The following is a 12,341-nucleotide window of genomic DNA, read 5'->3' as shown; positions in this document are numbered from 1 at the left end:
GTAACAGAGATCGACTTATGAGTCTTATTTTCGATGTTTTGGATTTCGTGATTTTGTCTTCTCGATGTGATTTTTTTTTGGATTTTGGGACCTGGCAGCAGGACATCTCCAAGCTATAGGAGGTATGTTGGTATACTGTTATCCTACATTTTTGTTAGTATATGCACTGTTGATTATTACAGTCTATGACATGTATTAGCACTCTTTACTAGTACCTGTCTGGTTGTTGTAGCATATATTATATGTGATGGGTTAGCCACTGATCTTGATTGACCTTAATAGAGATTAAGGATTATAGGCTTTGGTGATTTTACATATCATACCTCTAGTAGCTTTAGCTTCTGTTACTACTATTTGGTTAGCAGATTGAGGCACATACCAGCCTCTTTATTAGTTATGTAGTGGATAGTATTTACCTATTTATGTTGACCTAGCCAGTAGTATATCATGTTATCTTAGTTAATTTCGTTAGTAGATAATTGATTTATTCTTGTTAGATCAGTCAGTAGGAGTCTGATTTACACTTATTGATTTGGGTAGTCGTATATTGATATACCTTAGTTGCTTGTGGAGGATTAAGGTATTCTTGATTAGTTAGAAGATGATTGATTTAGTTTTGTTGGGTTGATCAGTAGAGGACAATTATACTCTATTTTTAGAGGTTCGAATCTTTTGATTTTTCGTGCTTAGTTGGATATCATGAGCACATTGGAGTACATAACTGTTACTGACGTGGGAAAAGACTGAATTATCGTATATCATTGTGGATTTTGGTCAGTCTTTAGAGGATTGATTTATCCTATTCCGGGGGTACCTTAAATTTAGACTGTATGTACCTTGTAGGATAACTTAGAAGGTGGCGTAGGGTTTGTGTGGTAGATTGGATTTAAAATATGTTGATTATGCATATTTATGTGGCATGTACATATGTGTTTGGTGTGGTATCTGAGGTATCTTGTTGATTATGTGTGATTTGTGAATGCACTTGGGTTTTAGTATGCCTTATTGGAAGTATACATTGATTATATTCTTGGCATAGGTGTATGTATGCCATGTGAGTGTTGTTTGAGGGGTATTGTTGATTTTACCTACGATGTTATATGCACACGTGTTCGGTATGTAGTTTGGAGATATCACAGTGATTTATACCTGTGTTATGAGTATGTTGGTGTGTACTAATTGGAGGATTATGTCGATCATACATGTGTTGAGTGTGCCAGGTGTATGGTGGGTAGTATCATGATGAATCTATCTATGTTGAATGTAGAAGGCTTGATATCTACATTATGTTATTGTCTGTATTACCCTGTCAACTACTTCTCCTATTAGTGGGTGACTGACCCACTAGGATGATGATAAAGTTGACTATGGATTTGATTTGCGTACTGGGTTGTTATACCCTAGGCTACCCACATTGATCTGTGGTAGAGAGATCTTGTGCAGTCTCTAGCTAGATAGTTAGGTGCTTTGGGCACTTATGTATTGTTGTGGTAGAGCGTAGCTCCCACATGTTATGGATTGTTTGTGGTAGAGCGTAGTTTCCACCTATTCTGGATTCCCACATATTTAGGGATTGTTTTGTAGTGGAGTGTTGCTCCTACATATTGCGGATTGTTGTAGCGGAGCATTGCTCCCATATTTATTGTGGATACATATTTTGGATTATTTGTGGTGGAGCGTTGCTCCCACATATGGAGGATTTCTTGTGGTAGAGCGTTGCTCCCACATATGTGGTATTTCGTGTGATAGAGCATTGCTCTCACACTGGAGGTTCTATTCTTTGGTGATTATATATCGTTGGTAATTAGATCTGTTTATTGTTGAGGATCTTATGGTTAGGAATGTCTGTGATACGGACATTATGTGTCTTGGTTTTACCATTAGTGCTTGAGGTGCTCTAGAGGTTACCATGGACTCGATGATTTGGGTATCCCTAGAATGTTTGGATTGGTTTCCATTCTCTTTGTTGACGATGTTGTGATTTATTACGGATCTGAGGTGAGTCAAGTACACCACCTTCGCATAGTTCTAGAGATGTTTCGACGAGAACATCTATATGTGAAGATCAGTAGTGTGTATTTTGGTTGTTTTCTGTGAGATATTTGAGACACACGGTCACCAGTAGGAGTATATCGTGGTTACACAGGAGATAGAGGATGTTACTGTTGGGAGTAGACGGAGTCTATAGAAGAGGCTCGCAACTTCCTTTGTTTGGCCGATATTTCCGGAGATGCGTTGAGGATTTCTCACGGATTGTTATGCTATTTACACGCCTGACTAGGAAAGGCGTGAAGTTCATATGGTCCGAGGACTACGAGACCAGCTTAGTGGAGCTGAAGCGGAGACTAGGGGTGACTCCGATTTTGGTTTTACCTTCTGAAGAGGACAGATTCGTGCTCTATACCGACGCATGACTACAGAGTTTGGGCGCTATTTTGGTGCAGCACGACACGGTAGTCTTCTATGTTTTTCGACAGTTGTAGGAGCATGAGGAGAACTACCCAATACATGATTGGTAGATGACCACCATTATTTTTGCCTTGAAGATTTGGCAGCATTATCTATACAGTGTGACATTTGAGATTTTTACTGACCATAAGAGTCTCAAATATTTGTTCACTTAGAAAGGAACTTAATCTCCGACTGAGGAAATGGATGAAATTTTTGAAGGATTACGATTGTAGCATTAGCTATCACATGGGGAAAAGCTAATGTGGTTGCCGATGCATTTAGCCGGAAGTCTAGAGGGACTTTAGCTTGCCACCGAGTTGTGGTCACGGACTTGATTCAGGGTTTCTTCGAGTTAGACCTTGAGGAGCAGGGATGGACAGAGCAGGGTATTCTTGTTACCATGATTGCTCAGTCATCGATCAGGACGAGGATCTGAGAGCCCTAGGCTGGAGATCAGCATTTGTAGTTTATTGGCATACAGATAGCTTCCGGGTAGCAGACCGAGTTCACATGAGACGAGGAGGGTGTTATACACTTCCGAGGCAGATTTTGTGTACCTCAGTCTCATCCGGTCTTACAGGAGCTACTTCAGGAGGCTCATCGCTCTCGATTTGTGGTCCACCCAGGCGGAACTGCATGTATCGAGAATTGAGGTGTTCCTAATGATGGAACAGTAAGAAGAAAGACATCGCGGAATTTGTAGCTAGATGTCTGGTCTGTCAGCAGGTGAAGTCCGAGCATCAGAGACCTACATGATTACTTCAGCGGATTCCTATTCCTGAGTGGAAAGGGGAACATGTTACTAATGACTTTGTGGTGAGTTTGCCGAGGACATGACGAGACCATGACGCGATTTGGGTAATCGTTGATCAATTAATCAAATCCGCGCACTCGTTAGTGATCCGGAAGACTGATTTTCTGGATCGATTGGTAGATCTGTTTTGCCGGGAGATCATCAGATCACGTGGTGTCGCGTTGACTATTATTTCGGATAGAGACCCTCGGTTCACGTCTCGTTTCTGGCAAACTCTATGGCAGGCCTTGGGCACTTAGCTCTGATTTAGTACAGTTTCCATCCGCAGACAGATGGATAGTCAGAGCAGATCATACAGACTTTAGAGGGCATGCTGAGGTTATATGTATTGGATTTTGGAAGCAGTTGGGAGGACCATCTGCCATTAGTAGAGTTCACCTACAACAACGGTTTGCATTCGGCTATCCAAATGCCACCGTTGAAGCGTTGTAAGGTAGGCCTTGTCGGACATCCATCCTCTGGGTTGAGGTTGGGGAGGCCCAGTTATTAGGACCTCATAGAGCTCAGTATGAGGCAGAGTTGGTCCGTATTATCAGACGGAGGATGTTAGAGGCGCAGGATCGCCAGAAGTCTTATGCTGATCAGAGACGCAGACCCCTAGCGTTCTCTATTGGCGACCATGTATTTTTGCGAGTTCCACCCACGAAAGGGGTGAAGAGATTTGATCTCAGATGCAAGCTAGCTCTGCGATATGTTGGACTTTTCCAGATCTTGGAGAGGATTGGAGCGGTAGCGTACTATCTGGCACTACCACCATCCCTGTCAGGCGTGCATGACGTATTCCACGTATCTATGCTGAGGAGATACGTACCTGACCTGACACATATGCTGACGGATATCTCAGTTCCCGTTCAGCCTGACGTCACTTATGAGGAGATTCCGGTACAGATTTTGGACCGGAAAGAGCGTCAGTTAAGGAACAAGACAATCAGATTGGTTAAAGTCGGATGACAGTATCTTTCGGACGAGGAGGCTACTTGGGAGCACGAGGATATTATCCGAGCTCGATATCCCCATCTTTTCCTTGAGGTATGTGATTTTATTTACCGTTCAGCATTTATACGCTTTACCTGTTATTAGTGTTTGCTGATGGTAGATAACGAAATTTGGGGACCAAATTTTTATTAGTGGGGAAGAATGTAAAATACCGAAAAATGGCGAATAAAGATAAGAGAATTTTCCGGAATTTTAGAAATTTTCTGGGAATTTTTTGGAGATCGTATGGACGAGTTTACGAGGATAAATTTGGGCCCCTGGAAAGGCCTGTTTAAGGTACCCATTTAAATGAGGAAAAGTTTATTTTTCTTTTCTTTTCCTTTCCATTTTCTTTACCCTTCTATTTTCTTTTTCTTTATTCCCCAACGCCGTTCCTCGCACTTCTCCCCCCCCCCCCCCCCCTCGCACTTGATCTGCCCTAACTGTTGCCGCCTGCGGTGATTTCTCCAAACTCGACGCATTCCCTGCGCCGATTTCCTCTGCCCTAGCTTGCACCCGAGCCTTCCTCTTCGCTTGATTCTCGCTTCTTCTCCTTCTTGCAGCGCCTTAGCCGCGGTTTGCTCCTTTTCAGCGCCACCGACTGCCACAGCCGACGCCGGCAGACGAGAGGGCAATGCCGAGTCCTAGTCTCTCCGCAGTCCTCAGCGTCGACCGCCACCTTGTTCTTTGCTTGAGCAGCCGACGATCGCTGGGATTTTTCCTCACCAGTGTCGTGCCCTAGAGTTGATACACTGCCGCCGCTGCGAGGGTCGTGTTGATCATCGTAGCAGAAATCGAGTCTCAGTCTCCTCGCGCAGAGCAACATTGCGACCATTTTCCCTCTGCCCTCTGCCCTAATTCTTTACTGTCGAGCCTTTTTCCTCTTCCCGAGTTGCTGCCATGTCCGGGGCAGACCTTCAAGCAAAGGAAAGGGGGTATTCGAAACCCTAGCTTCGATTCCTTGTCACAAGCCATAGCGGTGATCCACATCTCGCAGTAGGTACAACCCGATGATCCTCCTCTGATTTGTGAATCTCTTGTGTTGACTATTTAGCTTGCGGATCCAAGCAGGGAAGTGGCTGCAGCACCTTCTATTTGGTCTCTGGTAAAGGGGAAAGATGCACAGCACATAATTGGTATTTGGGCACAGGATTCTGGCTACCATAGCACCGAATGCCTGGTTGTTTTCATGATATCCATCTTTGATCCAGTTGATACCAGTGTGGTTCAGTGAGGTAAGATTAGGTTGTTGCATGATTTGTGGTCCCATCTTTGTTGTTATCGTGCTCTAGTTGTAATTTATATGGGATTGTTGCTAATTTAAGGATGTTGATTTGTGGACAGCAGTTTGATTCGGGTAGAGAAGATGATTCCAGCAGCAGGAACGACTGTGGAACTTGAGGTAAAGTTTAGGGGTTTGACCTTCGTGGTTGATGATTGCTAGTTGTGTTAGCAATAATTGTTAACTTAGGTTTAGAATTAATCTAATGGTTGTAATTAGGGTTAAAGAAGCTAACCCTAGATGTCGGTGAATTAGGAATTTGTTTAGCTATTTGTTTATAAATAACTAAGCTAAACTGTACGATTTATTACAGGACATTGATTCGGGGCGAGCACTTCGACATAGAGGTTGATTAGCTCGAACTACATTGGAGGTGGGTACCTCTTGACTTATCTTTATGATATTGTCTATTGGATATGCATAGTATTTTATAGCTGCAAGCAATGATCATGTTTGCCTTGGTATGTCACGGTTTGATACCCATAGCATGATCTGTTGGCCGTTTGTTATGTATCCATGTTTACGTTTCATGATTATTGCCATGAGTACTTTGGTTCCTAGAGTAAGTGACATACCATACCTACTGAGGTTCGGACTAGGTTCTGGATTTTATTTTCTGGCATGTGTATCTAGATTATCTGATACTTAGGTTTTTATACCATACATGACTTGTGTACCTCTATTTGTATATCATATCTGATTTGTGTACCTAGGCCCTATTTCTTTGATCTGTGCATATTGTTGGTACATATGCTATGGAAGGGGGATATGTTTAGGATCTAGGTTGTTATATCATAGAGGACCTGTATACCCTAGATCTGTGGATTTGACCTACTGATACTGTGGTACCCATATTATGTATATATGGATATGGATATGTTGATCAGTTTGGCTATGCTTAGTGTCATGCATCATGATTGCATGCTGCGCGATTGTCGGCTCCACTATGGTTGAGCACATCGCCAGTTACATGTACTGCACACACCACCACTCATGGGTTAGTGGTATATCAGACAGGTGTGTGGCAGTTCTGCTGTTTGGCTCCGTTGGTCTGAGGACTCAGCGTGGTAGCCGGCAGACAGTTCCGCTCTGTTTGGCTCCACTGGCTGTTTGGCTCCGTTGGTCAGGTGACTCAGCGTGGTAGCCGGCAGAGATTTCCTCCCCGTCATCGTGTACCGGGAGATGAGAGCATTGAGCTCCCCCATTTATGATTTGGGGTCACAGGACAGGAGTACTCCGACAGCATCCCGTCCACTCGGTCACTCATCAGGAGTAGTGACGACAGAGTGCACGGTTGTCACAGCCCTACCCACTCGGTCTCACCATTTGTGTGTGACATGACTGACTGGCGTCATTAGCATCATATGCATTGATGCATTTATATTTTTATGATTGTGTTTGCTGCATTTGGTTGCTGCATTTTGGTTGGATACATACTTTTGACCTGCATACAGGATTATTGACACTTTCGGTTTGACGACCTTTTTGTCCGGATAGGAGTTCCTGGTGACTACAGCTTCCTCAGTTACCTTTCAGTTTTTGTGTATTCCCTATATATGATTAGGAAGCTGTATTCCATGTTTGTTGCTGTTAGATATATCTTACTACTCATGTCCAGTGGTATTCGCTGAGTTGTTGAACTCACCCCCGTTGATACTATCTTTTTCAGGTACCAGGTTATTTATGGTGTCGTTTGGAGCATCTTGTCTGCTGGTCCCCACGTCAAATCAGAAGACTTATCGGTTCACGTATGTTTTGTTTGTTTTATGTATCAGTTTGTTTAGCTCTGTACTCTGGTTTTATTTTTGGAGTGTTGATGTTGTTATGTGGTGTTTTGTATTTGTTATTGGTTGTGTAAGCCTAGCCGGCTAGCAGTTTTGTGTTTTGGTCTTGGTACAGCCGAGTGGGCTGCTTTAGAGGCTGAATTTGATATTAACTGCGTGGTGTTTGTTTTCTTTTATTGTTATTATTCCAGTCGCATGTGGCTGAGGTATATAGTGCTTGTAGAAAGTTTCAGATTGTCCGCCGTACAGGGGAGATGCTGCCGAAATTTCTTCGGACAGAGACTCCTCCGGGGCGTGACAAAATAAAACTAACTTAATTTGCAATTTAAGTGCAAAAAGATAGAAAAATTTATTTTTGGTCTACCTCCCCCTAGACTTATACTTTTCCTTTTCCCTCTTTAATCACATAAAAAATGGGGTTCCGAAAAAAAAATCTAAGGATTAAAAACTTAGAAAATTTTGAAAAATTATCTTTTAGAAAATTATTTTAAATCAAAACTTAGTTAAAAGGATTTTTTTTATTTATACAGAAATAGTCTCAAAATTTTAAAAATAAAAAAACATTTGAAAATTTTTCTGAGTAATTTAAGTAGATATTTCTTGTTTCAGGAAAAAGTTTTTAACTTAGGCAAAATGATTTTTGAGAATTTTTCTAAGTGAAAAAAAAATCTAGGTAAAAATTATTTTTGAAAAAAAAATTTCTAACTTAAAACTTTGAGAATTCTTAAAAAAATTTTCCTAAGTAATTAAATTTCTAAATTGAAAAAGAATGTTTGAATAACCTTTTTTAAGCATTAATTAATTTTAGTATTAATGCTTTATTAGTAAGTTAATTAAATATTTATTTCAATATTTTGGCTTCTAGGTCGTGGTGAGTAATTAGGCCCTCTTGGCTATTGGAGCAACAACCACTTCCTTAGATAAAGTCTCATAGAGAAATTCACTGTTTAATTTTCTCACTGAAAAAGCTAAATTCGTTTAAAATTTAGACTAAGCAAGATTTAGGAACCCAATATAGATTCCAGCCTACTTGATTAACTAAATATTTCTTAGGAACATATTTTCTTAAAATATTCATAATTTATCCCAGGTGATATCTATAATACCAATTTAAATTTTTAAATTTTCTAAAATTAGATGAGCATACATGGTTTTTCATATTATCTACTTGAATTTTTAGATCTTTTGTAACAACCCAAAATTCTTCATTACGAGTCCTAATAGTAATTAAAAATATTTAAAAATGCTTTACAAATATTCTAGAGATTTTTAGAAATTTTTAGAGTTCGTTAGGTATTTTTACCAAAAGAAACAAGTTGCAAAAAATAAAGAGGTTGAGCCGAGGTTTGAACCGGAGACCTCCAGTTAAGCAAAGCCTTAAATTGTCTCGACTAACCAAGAACCCAGCAGGGTCGTGCTGATTAAAGGAAGAACAAAATTAATTTAAGTAGTAGTTAATAACAGAAAATAATTAACTATAAAAGAGGCGCGACCGAGATTCGAACCCGCGGCCTCTGACCCGGTCAGAGATTTAGGCATAGCGCGGTAGCCAAGCGTTCACCAGGTGTTTCGTGAACAAATTAATAACAAATTGGTCTTAAGCCGTAATAGAATTACCTAGGTATTAAAAAGGGATAAGTTAAGAGGAGAAGGGAATTATCTGCCCGTGACCTAACTTCTTCTCCTCTCCTCTTCTGCGTGCGACGGCTGTGCTCGGGCGGAAAGCAAGGAAAGTTAGGGCTCGTCTCTGATGGCCGGCCAAGGGTCCAATCTGAAGGGTTTTCTCCACCATCACGATCTCCTCGTCGAGGAGAGTTCGTGGGCACGAGGAGGAGCCGAAATCTTGAGCTAGCCGAAACCCTAGGAGCCTTCTTCTTCGGTAGTGAGTCCAAGAACGCAAGGTAAGTGCTTCTCACCTGCGGTAGGAGTAGTTTTGAACCTTTTTTCTTCTTGAATCTGAAGCATGCTATAAAGATTGGGGTTTTGATGTTACTGCCGTGAGTTTCATTAAGGAAACGAAACAAGTTATATAGGTTCCAAAATTCCAGCGAGTTCTAGTTTGATTTACGCTACGATAGAGGCATGAACAACTCCATTTGGAGCTTAGAATAGCCCCTCTTTGGAGCTCATTCCAGTCCAGGTTTCTTTGTGTTCGCTGCAAAAATGAACAGCTCTGTTTAGAGTTTAGAATAGCCCTTTCAATTTGCAGTTTTAGCAAGTACAGATTTAATTGTTAGTTAGTTTTCTTTGTTGCTGTACAAAACCCGAACTGCCCTTTATTTTCATAGTATATAGTTAGATTTCTAATTTAGTTTCTAGTTTCCTTTTTGTTTTGGCAGTAAGCGTGTACCATAATTAGTAGAGGTGCAGAATTTTATGCAGAATTTTGTAAGCTTATAGTGCAGATTGTGTAAGCTTATAGTGCAGTTTTATTAAGCATCTCAATGCAATTTTATTAAGCATTTCAGTGCAGATTTTTGTTAAGTGTACTAGTGCAGTTTTTGTTAATTATCACAATGCAGATCTTGTTAAGTATTACAGTATTTTGAGTTTAAGAAAAGTATAAGAAAGATAAAGAAAAGAAAGGAAAAGGCCAAGGCTTTAAGTAGATCTCAAAGTCAAGACTTTTGGGATTTTGGCACACAAGGTGCTTGTTAAAATGCCAAGACATTTAAAGAAGAAGTAATTAAGATATTTTACTTTGAATGGCTAGTACCCGACTTCCGAGGTTGTCGTTAAACAAATCCAGGTGACCAATTCCGAGGTCTTGGCCCTGGTAGGACCGAGGTCTTTACCCTCATAGGACTGGTGAGTCGGTACCCCAATTTCTATTAGGGAGCGGCCTTTGGTACTAAGCCTGGGCCCAAGAAGAGATTGATTATTATTTTGAAGTATTAAAGTACAAGTTTTTAAACAAGTAAAATAAGCTTCACATAAGTTTAAAATTCAGCAAGTTTAGTTTTCTTGTATGCTGACATGTTGTTTAGATTTGCTTACATGTTTAGTATTTCAGTATGCTATGTTTCTTTTGCTGTTAGATGAGCATTCGTAGTATCTTCTTTTGAGCATTCAGTTTCTAGATTTCTTCCAATCACATGCATATTCGAGTTTTTTGTGAGTTAGATAGCGCTTACTAAGCAATTTTGCATATAGTTGCATTTCCTTTTACTACAGATAAACGAAAGGAAAAGCTATAGCAAAGGAAGGCAACAAGGAGGTGCGGATGGATGTGTGATACTTGGACTATAGAAGCCTTGGGATTTAGCATAAGAATTTATTAAGATTTCCATGTATTTAGAATTCTTTCTTTTAAATTGTTTTGCACATTAGATCTATTATCTGAGTTGTATAATGGTTGCATGTATGTTCAGATTAATAACTATATTTCAGCATGATTAGATTGATATATAGTTTTAGTTGTGTTCACATGTTGGAGTAGAATGTAGAGATAAGTTGTTTATGTTTTCCGCTGCTATCAGTTGCATGTTTAGAGAGTTTATGTATTGATATTCACATGTGTGCAATGTTAGTTAAGAAAAATTAGTAGTCGAGTAGCGCCCCATCCTCACAGATTAGTAGTGAGGAGGGTGGGGTGTTACATCTTTATTTTATGATTTCAATTTCTCATTTTCTAAATTTGATTTGTCTAATTCTTCTAAGGGACAAGATTTAGCCAAAATTATTTTTAAATTTTTAATCTCCTTTTCTAATTTCCAATAGACTTTTGTTAATAGTTTAACAAACTTAAAGAGTTTATCGGTAGGAAGTGATCGTACCTCACTTACCTTGGCGATCTCGTTGTCGGTTTCTCCCCCTGAACTGATGCTTTCTTCCGATGTGGCTCCCCCTTCATCGATTCTCTCGATGCTCATTTTGGAAGAGCTTGACTCGCAATCATCGTCTTGATGACTTGCCATTAGTGCAAGTCCGGAGAATGCCTCGACTTCCGACTCCGACGACGTGTCATCCCACGTCGCTTTTAGGGCCTTTCGCTTTTGGATAGGCTTCTTACCCTTCTCCTTCTCCTTATTCTTTAGCTTGGGGCAGTTATCCTTGACGTGTCCTTCTTCATGGCAGTGGTAGCAGCGGATCATCCTTTTCTTTTTCCCCTGTGGATGGTCAGGAGATCTAGATTTACAAAGTTTCTTGAATCTTCTTACCATCATTACCATTTCCTTGTCATCAAGAAAAGATTTCGACTCAGGTTCGTCTCTCGAAGCTTTGAGGGAGACGTTGTTCTTGGGCTCCTTTGAACCTGCACATCTTGATTCGTGCACTTCAAAAGTCGAGAAAAATTCTTCTAATGAATTTTTTTCTAAATCTTTTGAAATGTAAAAGGCATCTACTAGTGATGCCCATTTTGAATTTCTCGAAAATGAATTTAACACGTACCTTAGTGAATCTTGGTTACTTACCTTTTCTCCGAGATTCGACAGTCCAGTGATGATCTCTTTGATTCTCAAGTGCAGGTGCGCAACTGTCTCATCTTCTCCAAGTCGTAGATTGGTGAGCTGATTGTGAAGTAGATCTCTTCTGGCGAGCTTGGCTTCGGACGTCCCTTCGTGCAGCTCAAGGAACATCTCCCAAAGTTCCTTTGCCGAGTCATAGTTCCCAATCTGGTTGACTTCTTGAGGCGGAAGAATGCTTAGCAGATGATATTCTACTTTGTAGTTCGTCATGAAGTCAGTCTGCTCCTTTTTCGTCCATTGATGTTTCTCTTTACCTTCTGGTGCTGTAAAACCAAGTTCCATTGTTAGAATTAATTCAAAATCTGTGGTAAAGAATACCTGCATTAGCTTTTTCCAGGTTGCGAAATTCCCTTCGTATTTCGGCGGGTGGATTCTTGGTTCGGCCATTATCTTTGCTTCGATTGGCGGTTAGTCCTCTAAAAGCGCCTTCGCTCTGATACTACTTATAGGACCATTGCGGCTGGCTAGAAGGGGGGGTTAAATAGCCCTGTAAAACAAAAACACCCTTCTCGAACTCTTAAACTAACACTTGTAAATTAAAGTAAGTAGAAAGTAAATCAGAAAGA

Source organism: Zingiber officinale, chromosome 9A (assembly GCF_018446385.1).
Source record: "Zingiber officinale cultivar Zhangliang chromosome 9A, Zo_v1.1, whole genome shotgun sequence".
Taxonomy (NCBI): Eukaryota; Viridiplantae; Streptophyta; class Magnoliopsida; order Zingiberales; family Zingiberaceae; genus Zingiber; species Zingiber officinale.
The sequence above is the reverse complement of the archived record's forward strand: the minus strand, read 5'-3'. Positions refer to the sequence as shown.